This window comes from Cynocephalus volans, chromosome 14 (assembly GCF_027409185.1).
Source record: "Cynocephalus volans isolate mCynVol1 chromosome 14, mCynVol1.pri, whole genome shotgun sequence".
Lineage (NCBI taxonomy): Eukaryota > Metazoa > Chordata > Mammalia > Dermoptera > Cynocephalidae > Cynocephalus > Cynocephalus volans.
In genome coordinates, this window is record NC_084473.1 from 23,709,031 (window position 1) to 23,723,140 (window position 14,110).

Consider the following 14,110-nt stretch of genomic DNA (forward strand, 5'->3'; position numbering starts at 1 on the left):
CTTTTACTGTAAAGCTGCTTAAATGCATAACAAAGGAGTTTTTATAAAGAAGATCAACTTCTCAATTTCACATATAGGACAGGAAGAGAAGGAAATACCAAAATGTTAAGAGTAATGGGGTCTGAGTTGCGAGCTACAGGTAATTTCTATTTTTTATTTATCAGCTTCTCAGTATGTTCTCAATTTTCTACAATAACCCATAGTGAGGGAGAAATTATTTGTTTAAAGGATCATCCTGAGATAGCAAGTTATAAACCACATGGAATGAATCTCTGCTGTTGAAATTGCAGGCGCTGTGATAAGCTTGGGGCTGGGGATACATCTGGCATCCCTCAAAGCACACAACACAGGCCACTGCCAATGCAGCCCTCCTACGTATACAACTGGCTTTGGCATCCAGACTTCAAAACTGAGATGCAGCCACTACAGCAAGTCTGACTGAAGCCTACCTATGTCATGGAGGCATCCCTGTGTTTTATACCATTAATGCTCAGGAAAATAGATTATTCTGTAATCTCAGAAGGGTGCAAGGAAAGCATTCATTGCAGTGTGCTTTTAACAGTGAAAAATTAAAAATAACCAAAATGTCCATCATAGAGAATATAATCCCTAAAATTCAGATGTAAAAAATCAAAGGGCTTTTATGGTACTTTCATCTTCTTAGTTAAAATTAGTGTGCATGGATAATGTCCATCCTAGGAGAAATAGGACAGTTGCTAAGACTAAAAGATGTGAAATGGTCACTCAGGAAAGGAAGACTGTTATTTAAACATGATCACACCTACATTGCCATTAGGACCAGGACACATTAGAACTGCATATACTGCTGGAGAATTCACCACTAAGCACAAAGCGAGGTAATGTTAAGTAGTTAGCTCTAAAAAGTGAATTAACTAACATAGAGCCTAAGAATATTTTTAAAAATAACTGCTGCATAATGTACAGGAATAAAGTTATAGCAATTAATCGAGATCTGATGAGATATCAGAAATCCTATTTTTGGATAATGAAACACTGACATGATAAGTCATTTATTTGACTTAAAAAATCAACTTCCTCGGAAAAAAGTTTTATCACCCAAATAACTGTTTATGGGGTACTAGAACTGAAAGAAACTCTAAGAAACTTAATCCAAAATGAGTATCACGTGGAGGCAAAAACCATTCAATTTGCTTAATGACAGCACAAATATTTTCAAATGGTTAAAAAAAAATTTATAAAATACTCCAAATGAAACTCTATGTATATGTAATACCTACCTCTACTTGATACACATGCTAGAAGATAATAACCTTTAGCAGAGTTTAGAGGTTGTTTAAATAAAACAGAATTTTGATAGGCTCAAAGTAAAGCATGGTAAAAGGAGTCAGCATCCAGTCTGGATGGCAAAGTGGACCCACAGTACTGTTGTTTGGAAACAATAAAATTAAGACAGACATAGAATGCTGTGTCCAGAAACCCCTCATCTAAAGTGGTGTGCCTGGGCTGTAAATCGTGGTTGCATCTTTGTCAAAAAAGACTTAGATTCTCCAGGCAAGAGAGGGATGCTTCATTTTTACTGATATAATTACAAACATCAAAGTTTCTGATATCTATGACTTTAGAGAACAGTTTTTCAGTGAGAAGGAAAGTGGTAGTCACTCAAAGAAGGCAACTATTATGACACTTTCCAGCTGCAGTATGTCCTTAGGAGACACTGTATCCTGTTAACTTTACAGCTGGCTTAATCTGTGCTGATGATTCTAGCCTGATTTTTACCTTCTCAGTTTGAGCTAACTTTTACTTTCTCATGGGCAATCCTAAGTGTTGAGCACTACATTTACTCTTTGCCACAATCTTTTGAGGCAAGTGCTAGCATCCTCTTTTACAGATGAGGACACTGAAACTTGGAGATGTTGATGTGGTTTGGCCAAGGTCACACAGCTAGTAAGTGTCAGAGTCATTTCAGATCTTGCCTAACTCAAAATGTAGTCTTCTTAATATCTGTACTTCAAGCAAATGTAGAAATTAACGACTATTCAAAGTAAAACTGATAAAATCCAGAGTTGATTATATGGGAAGTAGCACGCTCATGTGCTGTAGGTGGAATAATAGATTGGAACAAATTTTCTGGAGATCAGTTTGGTAAATATGTAGGAAAAAAATTAAACACGTACCCATTAAGCCAGCAATGAATCTCTTAGAAATTTAAGAAAATAATTTACAAACTGCACAGGAGCATACATTAGAATTACAGCATTTACAAATGTAAACACACAAATAAAAAACAGAAATGATATAAACATTTTTAGTAAGAAGCTGGTTAAATGGCTGAAAAAATATATAGTGCAAGAGTATTCAACTAATAATGATGAAAATATATTGTACAGCAAAAGAACCAGATTATTGATGAGCATTTACAGTGTGGTTTTATTTTTATGTAAAACTGAATACCTATACTGTATTTATATGTGCAAATTTACATATAGTGATGTGTAGAAAGGTCTTCAATGTGTTTTTCTGTTTTTCTTTGGTCCTTTTTTTAAAAAACTTTTTTGTATTTTTCTTTATTGTTAGAATATTTTATGAGTTTATCATTATTACAAAACAAAAAACTTTGAGAAAAATGTCAAAGTTAAATCAGCTCTTGCCTCAGTAACTGGAGTGATTTCATGTACACTAGCCATATGTTTTATAGAACTGGAAATGCTTTGGAGAAAATTCAACAGGTTATAAATCCTGGTCATAGAACTAGTGTATTTCTATTCCACCAAACGATTATTATTAATGTATGGGGTCAATAGGGCCTGGACTAAAACCAGATCTATCTGGGCTATAAAAATTAAATGTTGTCTTACATTTTCATTCAAAAAATCTCTTCAAAGCACTTTCACTTAATTGGGGTCAGTCCTACTTGTTGATTGGGAGTAAAGAAATTTTCACTGAAATAGCTAAAGTAAATGGATTTCAGAGAGGTTACTGTGGGGATCAGGAAGTAAATCTAACTAATGAATCCAGTGGTAGCTGGAGTTAAGGAAGTGGGATTGTTTAGTAAAAATAAATGGAGCCAGAGAGTAGTTGAATATGATCAGAGAAAGGACAACATATTGGCAGAGATAAAAGGATGTTATAACTGTTTTGGCAAGTGATTATACTTGTAGAGGAAGGAGAAAAAAGTCAAAAGGTCTTACTTAAGAAAGAGTATCACTCTAAAAGAGGAATTTTTTTTTAGCATCCATGGATGGTTATGGCAATGTAAATAATACCTTAAATTTCATTCATCATTTAACAAAATCTCAGTACTGTGTGTCTTGAAGATGTTTTAAAGTTAAGACACTGGGCTGCAGAGTGGAGATGACATAGGAGGTGCTCAGTCCCCCTGGGTTCGGGTGTCAGGCCACTCCCTTTGGTCTCAAACCACTCCCCTAGGACTCAAGCCCCACCTCTGAGTCCCGAGCTGTGATAGCCTGTAGCTGAAGTAAATGGATTTCAGAGAGGTGCTGTGTGAACAGTATCAGCATGAGGAGACTGAGACCACAAGGGGCAGATGTATTTAATCTTGGTGGCCGAGCATGCTCATTAAAAGAGTATATCTCTTAAATGACCTCCCCCTGGAGGGGCTAGAGAGCATGAAGTGGAATCTGAGGAATGAGCATGCTCTAAAAGAGACCAACAGAGCAGTGTATTAGACTAGGTTACAAAACTGGGAACCACCCCCTTTGTTGAATATTCATTAGATATCACGAATATGTATAAACAGTGAGGTTATAAAAGTTGAAACCAGGAAAAAGGAAGGGTTATTGCTGACTTTCCTGGAGCCAGTCAGAACTTTGCCTGCAGTGTGTATTTCTTACTTTCTGTATCAAACTTGCCTTTAGCAGGCTGTGCTCACTCTTGAGCCAGCCTGGACTTTGTGAAGTATGTATTTCTTTTTTTTTTTTTTTTTTTTTTTATATGTTATATGACCTGTTCTTTTTATTATTATTATTTTTTTTTTTTATTATTTTATTTTATTTTATTTTATTTTTTTTATTTTTATTTTTTAATTTTATTTTGTCGATATACATTGTAGCTGATTATTGCTTCCCATCACCAAAACCTCCCTCCCTTCTCCCTCCCCCCCTCCCCCCCGACAATGTCCTTTCTGTTTGCTTGTTGTATCAACTTCAAATAATTGTGGTTGTTATATCTTCTTCCCCCCCCCCGGTTTGTGTGTGTGTGTGTATGTGTGTGTGTGAATTTATATATTAATTTTTAGCTCCCTCCAATAAGTGAGAACATGTGGTATTTCTCTTTCTGTGCCTGACTTGTTTCACTTAATATAATTCTCTCAAGGTCCATCCATGTTGTTGCAAATGGCAGTATTTCATTCGTTTTTATAGCTGAGTAGTATTCCATTGTGTAGATGTACCACATTTTCCGTATCCACTCATCTGATGATGGGCATTTGGGCTGGTTCCAACTCTTGGCTATTGTAAAGAGTGCTGCGATGAACATTGGGGAACAGGTATACCTTCGACTTGATGATTTCCATTCCTCTGGGTATATTCCCAACAGTGGGATGGCTGGGTCGTATGGTAGATCTATTTGCAATTGTTTAAGGAACCTCCATACCATTTTCCATAGAGGCTGCACCATTTTGCAGTGAAGTATGTATTTCTTACTTTTGTATTAAACTTGTTGTGGCCGCAGCTAACTCTCTGGAGCTGGGCCACACTTTTCTTGTGAGGTCTGTATTTCTTATTCTCTGTATTAAACCTGTTTTCACTTTCTACTGTGACTCTGCTCTTGAATTTTTTCCTGTGGTGGAGTCAAGAACCTGGTAGAGCAAAGGGTGGGTTGAGGCCAGCTATCGGGCCTCCTCAGACCCTCTCCTCCTGCATCAGGGGGACTGGAGGAAGGAGATGCAGGAGTTATTACAGTTGAAGCTATGGAAATAAACAGAACCAACCTGAGCGGGAGGAGAGGAAGAAAAAAATAAAACCTTGAGGATACCAGCCTTTTATGGCTTTGTAAAAAAGGAGCAACCAAGAAAAGTGCTGGCAAAGGGAAGTTCAGAAAACAGGTAGAGAGACAGGAGAATGATGTAAAAGACAGGGGAGGAAAGGAGAGTTTCAAAAAGTTAGAGTTAGCAGTATCAAGTGCTGTAGAAAGACCAATGATAGGAAGACTAAAGTGTCCACTGGATTTGGCAATCAGTGGTTACTAGAGTCCAGTGGAGTCAGGAGTATTTGTACAAGTGGCTCATTTGTATGCACCAGAGGCCAGAATGAAGTGCTCTCATATGTCTGGATATTGGACTAGACTGGGAAGTAGGCCCCATAGAAGGGGACTAAACTGGTGAACGCCTGAGGTATTTTCAGCTGTTATTGGGATGGGAACTCTGCAAGTGGCTAGAAGTTACTGTTAAAGCAGGCGAAGGCAAGAGCTAATGAAATGCACCTAGGTCCTCAGTAATAGGGCTTTGACAAGAATCAGTTGAATGGAATATACGAGGGTACTTCAAAAAGTTTGTGGAAAAATAGAATTGAGAGATAATACAAATTTTTCCATGAACTTTTTGAAGTACCCTTGTATGAATAAATGGGGGGTGGGGGTGGGGTCGGGGACCTAGAGGTTGTGACCAGGCCAGGAAGAGGATGATGATATAGACTGATAGCAGGATGGAGTACCTGCCTGTGGAAGAAGTTGCTCGTTGTCTCAGAGAGGCGCCAGGGAGGTTGGTGTTTCCAAGGCAGTCAGGTTTCAGTTAGAGAAGGATGGGAAGGCCTTAAGGATTTGCAGAGGTTGCATTAAGGTAGAAAAGACAGGAGAAGAAACAGTAGGAAACGTTGGGAGACAGCAGCAGGACAGGATTGAGGCAGGTGAAGGCAGAAACAGGGATAAGAATGCAAGAAAGGAAAGGGGAGATGTACGCTTTACAAAGCACTTCCACAGCCAGTGACTCATTCATCCTTAGGACAACCCAGGAAGAAAGATGGGTAATGTATCGCCAGCCTTTGGAATGAGGGATGCCTTCCAGATAAGGCCATCATGGCTCAGAGACGCTGTTCAGGTGCTGTTTGATTCCTCTGGTGACAAGGAACACTCCACTTTTGGAAGCAGCACTTCCAATATAGAACCCCCCCCAAAAAAAAGTAGAAAAGAAGAAAGGTGTAGGCCCCCTGAGGAGAACGACCAGTGAATGACAGACATTTTAGGTAATTCATGGAATTGCAGAGCTAGATGTCTCAGTCACATCCTGTCGTCCGTAAAACGAAGGGGGAAGATGATCTTCCTTTCCCCTTGTCTAATGGCCTGTGAAATCATCTGGGCAACCAGCTCCCAATTTCACGGAGTAAAAAACGAGGCCCGCGGGATGCGTCTCGCTTCAAGTCATACAACACGTTAGTGGAGGGACAGGCCCAGACCGACTCCTCCCCAGTCCACAGGGCCTCTCGCCGCCCCACCACCTTCCTAAACATAAAGAACAGCGGGAGGCTGCAGGCCGGGCGGCCTAGCTGAGAGACACCGAGGTTCGAGGCCGCTTCCCGGCAGCAGTCAGAGAACGCCCCGCGGGGAGGGGCGGGGAAGAGTTTGGGTCTCCTGTGCCACTTCGCTAGGACGCGGTCTGGGCGGGCCTGTGGCCGACAGAGGGCGCGGGGCGGCTCCTCGCTCCGCGGACCGGGCGGGGGGCGCGCTGCCCCGGGCGCGCCGTCGGAGCTCACCGGCACCGATCGCTACGGCCCCGCCCGCCCGACAGGGGAAGCGCGGCGGGCTGGGGGCAGGGGCGGGGCGGCCGGGGCGGGGCGGGGCGCGGAGGGGGCGGGGCCGCGAGCGGGGGGCGGTGGCGGCGGCGGCGGCCGAGGAGGAGGAGAACATGGCGGCCGCGGAGAGCGGCTGAAATGCCTGTTCTGCAGGCCAGGCGCGCCGGAGTCTGACGCGATTCGCCGAGCCCCGTCCTCCGACGGCTGGACGGCGGCCTTGAGCACCTCAGCGGTCTGTCCGCTGCTGCTCCCTCGAGCAGAGCCTGCGCCAGGTTCGTTCTGCATCCCCCTGAGGGGGGAACCCCTGCTCCGGAGGAGGGGGCCGGAGAGCCGCGGCGGCGGCGGCCGCCTGGGCCCCTGGGGTCGGGCGCCGGGCCCGAGGAGCTGCGGAGGCCGCGGCGGCGCCGCCACTGTCGCGGGCGAGCGCGGGGGCCGTGAGCGCGGCCCAGAGGCGGCGGCGGCAGGTGAGTGGCGGGCGGCGGGCGCTGAGGCTCCCAGTGGGTGCAGCTGTCACGAGCCGCGCGGCCGCTGAGGCCCTAGGGGGCGGGGAGCAGCTGGCGCCCCTCCGCCCCCTGCTCTCCTTTCTCTCGGTTCCATCTCCCCCTCCCACTTTCCCCGAGTTCCCCTCTTGGCCCGGCGCGGCTGGAGGGGGCGGAGGTCGCAGCTGTCACGGGCACCAGCTGGGGGCTGCTCCCCGCCGAGGGAAGTCGCTGCAGCGGCGACTTCTCTCCCCCCTTCTCCAGTTGCCCTAGTTAGCGCGGAGAGGGCGAGCATCCGCGGAGGGTGCGCGAGGCTGCGGGGCCGCCGGCGGGCGTGGGGAGCGGGCGTCCGGAGTGGCCGCCGAGAGGGGGAGCCGGAAGTCGGCGCGGGCGCCCCTCGGCCCCGAAGAGCGCGGTGACCTTGGCCCGCCCGCTCACCTCTCGGAGTCTCGCTTGTCCGGACCGCGAAATGGGGGTGACCATGGCACGCCTTTCCGTCCACGCAGCCGTCGACGGCGCTTCTGTTTAACCCTGGCGCACTTGCTTTTCCCCTTCCCCGGGGAAGGGGCTTCGGAGGTAGAAGTGGGATGGATAAATGAGATTTTCCCGTTGCGGGTGGGCTTTGGTCCCTTTCTGGGATTCTGTCGAAAGGACCTAGGAAGGGAAGCAAACGTGTTGGCTAGACGACTGCGAGGTGGGGTTTGGTTCGTGGTCAGTGGCAACTCCAGCCACTCTCCCTACTCTTGGAAGAGAAATAGAACACCAGGGTCCCTAGTCCTTACTACCCAGCTGTGGTGGCTTATTTCTTTTTTTTTTTTTTTAAGCATTCACTCCCATGGGCTAGACACTGCCTCGTCTGATGATGTTAGAGGAAGACGGAGGGGTTGACAATACAGCCTGTGTGTAGGGCAAGGACAGACCACGGTGCTGTGGCTGGAGAGTTTGGTGGGGAGGAAAACTTTAAGCTGGAGGATCTGTGTTAGCCTTTCATGCTTGGTTGTCGTTCATTGTGGAGGCATTGAAGAAACAGGTGTCCTTGTGGAGAAGGTGACATTTTTTTTTTCTTTTGAGATGGTGAATTTTTAATGTCGAGTGTGATGTTGGTAAATGGAGGGTTTTCTTCAGGGAATTGCAGTCCCAGCACCCTCTCTGGATGCGAAGAGGAATCTCTGAGGCCGTGATTTGTGATGGGTTGGTGCTTACACGTCAGTGATTAAGAAATCTTCAAGTGACTTTGTCAAACATTACTGCCATGAAGCTTAGATTATGTTGTACATGATGGATTTAAAGGGTTAAATCTGTTTGAGGTTTGTCTCCTCTTCTGGAATTGGTTGGAGGTTAGTCTCAAAAAAAAAAAAAAAAATAGAAAAAAGAAAAAAAGGGGGAAAAAAAAGTTGGCCAAAGGGGCCTCTCAGCTTGTTTCACAGAAGCTATGATGTAGGAGGAAGGGGGTTGGATTTCTTCATGTTGAGAATAATGTGAAAAGAAAGTATTTGCTTGGGGCTTTTGGCTCTTGAAATAGTTTTGGGTTAAAGGTAGCAGTGGGGTTTGGTTCAGCTTAATAAATAGGCATTCTTTGAACTATTTGTCATAATCTAGATAAAGTGGAAATGTTCTATTTTATCTCCTATATTTGTGGAAAGGTCTAATTTGGTTTCGTGAACTAATGTCTGAAATGTTTTCTCTACATTTCTTATTCAGACTTTATGCTTTGGGGGTCAAAAAGGGGGCCTGAATAGGAAATATACGGTTTGGAGAAAAAATAAGAACAGGTCTTTGGTTTGATTTTTGAGGACATTTTACACAGCTTATTTATTACATTTATTTAACCCACACTGAAGTTGATTTACAAGGTGCAGAACTTGAATTTTACATAGTTTGTAGTTAATCTCTTTATTTTTCTCTGAGAAAATCTGTAGTATTGTCTATTAAGTTGCTTTTTGTGTGGCTGAAGTCAAGGGAGTATTTTAGATCTGCATTTTTGGGTAAGTGGTTTTATTGAAAAAAAATGTTTGATGGAACTAATGGTGATTGTTCCACTTAAACTGGGATTATATAGACAATGCATTTTCCTCCCTCTTTCTGCCAACATTTGTTTTTCTTTCTCCCTCAATTCCAGGGTTTCATTTCTAGAAATCTGGGCTGGAAACAGAAGCAGCAGTTTGTATAATCCCAAGAATTTGCTTATGCCAGGAAGCTGTAAGGGTAACATGAAGTGGGTGTGATATAAAGATACTGCTACTACTTGTGACATTTAACTGTTGAGGGAGTCTAGGGTCAAACTTTCATTTTTGTTGAATTTCCTGTTTTCTATGTATGTGTTAATCTTGTGTTGGGCAGAGGATTGTGTTGCTATGGTGCTGACTGGTGTATGTTGTGAAAGTGTGGGTAAAATTTCATGCTTTCATTCTATAGGGAAGGATGGTAAACAAGTTTAAATAATTTAAATATGTGCCCAGGATGGAATGTTCTCTGCATGTCCTCTTGATCCTGCTAATCAGTGAGGGATCTTCACCAGGACTAAATGTTGAGTGAGTGATGAGGGTGGTGTAGAGGGGCTGAAGGTGGAGTGGGAGAAAGAGGATATCAGCATTCCTTGAAAATCATTTTCCTATTGGACTATATACTAGGCTGTGATTTTTAATTGCATTTCAAGGTCATTTTAGCTCTCCCTTCTCAGTTGTCATCAATTTCACTTACCTTCTCTTAGAGAGATACTACTGGTGTTCCTTACTTTAGTTTGTCTTTTTCATACCATATCCCAAGGATTCCACATTGAATGTTATGTTGCATATGGCCTAACATACCTTTCATTTTAGGGCAGGTTTGCCAGGTCAGTACATGCACACAACACTGGGTAGAAACCCCTAGTCATAGAGCACAAGAGATCCCTAGGATGCTTATTGTCTTGACAGTAATTTTTGCCTTTTGAATAAGATAATCACAGGAATTCTCAGAGGGCCATCAACTGCTTTCCTGGCAGAGGTCCAGAAATGTTGTGGTGAGCTCCTTTCTATGTTATGTGTAAATATCAAATACTGAGGTGGGATTGGGTGAAATACATGTGTTTCAGGAATTGGATGATAGAGCAGTGTATCCAATATGGGCTGCAGAACCATACCAATTTCTCCTCACCTTTTTGACAGAGTAGACTGTAGGAAATGAATTCTTTATTTCTTTTCCTGCATGTTAACCAGTAGCGTAGCCCTTTGTCACTGGCCACTGAAGATAGGCCTGGTCTCTGATCTTTTTCTAACCATTGGAGGTGAGGTCTAGTCATTTCAAACCTTCTCTTCTCCCTTCTTTGTATTTTAATTAGATTTTGTGCCTTTCTTTCAACATACAATGTTGGAGGTCATAAAACGGCCTGGTGGCAACTGGGTACCATTCTTGGTTGTTTAACTATAGCTTAGTTCTGGAAAATGGTTTGCAGTATACAGTAGTTGTATTAATACAGAGTGTAGAAATGATTATTTTATATTTCTGCAAGATACATGGCTGAATAAGGGATATTGTTACAAAACGCCAACGTATAAGTTCAATTCAATAAGTGCAACTAAAGTGAGTTGTTGTATCCATGCTTCTTCATCCATAATCCATCTGCAACACTGTTTTTGAGACTCCTTGAAGTGATAGAGTTTTTGTAAAGCTTAGTATAGTTGTCATATTTAAAAGTCAAGTAGCTTATGCCAAAATAGAAGTTATAGCCACTTGAGGAGTTGTGGAAGCCTTGAAATTAATCAGTCTAGTTACCCTCATCTTAGATATATTTTGTTCTGATTCTCCCCGTGGGTGTATTTCAGTGTGGAAACAGGGGCTTTGGGCTTTACTGAGAGGCCCTGCACCTGACCATTAGGAACAGACAGACGATGAGAATAGGTGTAAGCACAAAGGTGAAATACACTCAGTAGCAGGACCAGAATTTTAATAACACTGGATTATCCACTTTTGCCAGAGTAATACTTCATTTTTTACCCTTTTGGCTTGTAATTTTGAGGCAGTTTCTAAGCTGCTTTTGGAAATGGAGCTTTGACTTCAGACAGACAGGGGATGGTGTTCTGGCTCTTCCACGTTCTTAGTTGATATAACCTTGGGTTGTTCTAACTACACTAAACCTCAGGTTTTCATGTTTAAAATTGGAGTAATGTACTTATCCTTATATTGTTATGATCTTTAAATTAACGTAAATTGAATAACAAAATATGTTTAGCATATGATGAGCACCTAGTTAAGACAATAACTAGCTGATAAATGAGCATTTCATTAGATATTCTGTCAGCAAATTCTCTTATTCTTTTCTTTGTTATTTCTTGGATTTCCCCCTTTATTTCTTATTCTACGATCTGGTCCTCCTGTGATCTGATTTCACATTTCTTCTTGTGCTAAAAGTCTGTGATATGTAGGTTGATAGCTGTTTGCCTGCATGCATTTGCTTCTCTAATTCATGCTATATTTAAATGCTGAAAAAATTCCTTTCTGAAAAATTTTTTGATGTTTTTGTTTTTAGTGGAAACTCCATGGGCAGATTTATCAAATGTAATTTATTTAATCTGATTCTTGTATTTCCCATTCCAGAAAACTTGTTGCTGATGGCATGTACAGAAATGCTTTGTAAACTGTAAAGTGCTACATGAGTGAAGCAAGTATTATGATAAAGTGAAGAAAGTATTATGATAACCCATTGATAATTTGCTTCTTTGTTTTTACATATTTTACTTTATTTAATTGTATTTCTTTTTCCTTTATGTTCTCTTGACCTTAGCCTCAATTAGTTAGTTTGTTCTATATGATAAATCTTTCTTTCTTTTTCTTCTTTCCTTTTTCCTTTCTTCCCATTTTTCTTTCAAGAGAGATTCTTTTTTTAGTGTATGTTGAATTGGTTTTCCTAAGTAAATCAAAAAATCCTTGAGATGACATGAACTACAATATTTAGAGTAAAGGAATCTTCATGGTCATTTAAGACAACCTCTTTAATATTGTAGATGAGAAGACTAAGTCCAGGCAAATGTATTTGGCTTTGGGGCTTCTTTATGAGAGTTGCTTTTTGTATTCGAAAGTTATTCCAAAGAAACTTTAAATTTTAATAATTCTAGTAAGCTTTTAAGAATGTAAGCTAGGAAAAAAGGAGTATTTTTATTTTCTGACCAAAAATTGACTCTCAAGTATTGTAATGAGGCATTAATGAGGAATTAACTGACTGTTCTCTCGAAAACTGCAAAAGTGCCTGGAGAGAAATGTCTGCTTTTCTTGTACGGCCCTCATTCAGAATCAGCAAATATTTATTGAGTACTGTCTCTGAGCCAAGTACTGTGCTAGCTCTACATATTCCATTTTATAAACTAGGAAACAAAGCTCAGGGAAGTTAAGTGGCTGGTGTAAGATTGCACAGCTTGTAGGTGTTAGGGAAGACATTTGAGTCCAGGTCTTCTGACTGGAAATCACATTCATACCTTTAAATTGGCTTCTGTCCAAGCGTGTTTGCCACCCTTGGATACATTATAGCCTTCTTTTCGTTTCTGTTCCATACATGTGCTGTGGAGACTTCTGCAATCTCGTTCCTTTCTGATGACCCAGAAGCCATATATACCGGTTACTTAATGAAAATGTCACTTTAAGATTCTCATGCTGTTTCTGGTCTCACCTTTGTACTTTAGTAATGTTGATTCTTTGGTGCTTCTGTCCAGGTAAGCTTATCTCTGAATGGTTGGTTTTGGTTCTTAGTAATGATTCTGCCTTTCAAGTTTTGTTAGTATTTAAATAGCTAAAGCTTAGGGTTTTTTTTTTTTTTTTTCATTTGGAACAAATTGCTTGGTCATTCCCTATGTTTCCACTTGTATTTTGAGTGCTTGATCTTATTCTGATAGCTTTAATATATTATATCTTAAAATTTTGGTTTGCCTATATAGTTAAAATATTTACATAGTTTTATTATCAAGCATAGATTTGGTTGTTTAACAGTAGAAGATATTCTTTTGCGAGTGTATATGTGTGTATATAAAGATATCTCACCATATTTGACCAGATAATTGAAGGATGAAATGTCCTTGATTTTTGAAAGCATCTGTGTGTGTTATACTGGCTTTACTTTGTTGAGTTTGTTTGGAGGAAACCAGGGAAAAGTTATTTGTTCTGCAAAGTCTAAGTCATACCTCCCTCTCTATTCCAGATGGTACAGGAAGTCTGTAATTGAATTTCTAAGTAGCCACTCAATCATTCATTCAAGATGTAGTTATATGTGTACATACTTTGTTCAAGGTGCTATGCTGTTAAAAGATAGGGAAGTTAAATGATAAGATATAGATCCTGTTCTTAAGGAGATTATGACCTAAGAGAGGTGATAAGACAAACACACAAATACCTATAATACTAATTGAATGTGATGAGTGCTGTGAGAGAGGTACTGAAACAGTTCTTTGAAGATTAAGGGAGAGAGAGCAATTCTTTTCATTTGGGAGAGATCAGGGCAAGTTTCATGGAGGGCTTGGTGGTGGATAGAGCATTGAAGGCAGGGGATGATTTCTGTAAGGGAGAGGAGAACAGTATATTCAGGAAGCAAAGATACTGTGAGGAGAACAGTATATATATTAAATAGCAAAGATGAAAGACAGAAAAGCTGAGGGTTATTCAGGGAGTAATGAAGGGAGAAAGTATGAGGAGTGTGGCATCAGCTGAAGTAGGAGAGGGAAGCAGATATTCTGGGTGCAGTAGCAAGACACTGAAGGATTTTAATGGAAGCAAGTGGTGGGGAGCAGTATGTAGTAAGTATAGAGATGTGGATGAAAAGGAGAAATGTCAATTTTCCAAATTTACGTGAATCTTTTCTTGGCAGGTTTTATACCCCAAATTTTATATTTTCATAGTTTTTGAAATGATTCCATATGTAAGGCTTACTACACTGGGAACTTA

At 41.6% G+C, this 14,110-nt stretch overlaps 1 protein-coding gene across 11 annotated transcripts in view; it reads left to right on the forward strand.

Annotated features, from left to right (window-relative positions):
• Nucleotides 1-6,832: 6,832 nt before the first annotated feature.
• Nucleotides 6,833-14,110, forward strand: part of NCOA1 (nuclear receptor coactivator 1) — a 256,917-nt gene continuing 249,639 nt past the window's right edge. For 8 of the 11 annotated variants that reach the window (XM_063077722.1, XM_063077732.1, XM_063077729.1 and 5 more), the window contains exon 1: nucleotides 7,015-7,189. The gene's annotated coding sequence lies outside the window, so the exon portion shown is untranslated. The other 3 variants (XM_063077723.1, XM_063077726.1, XM_063077730.1) reach the window with 1 other exon arrangement.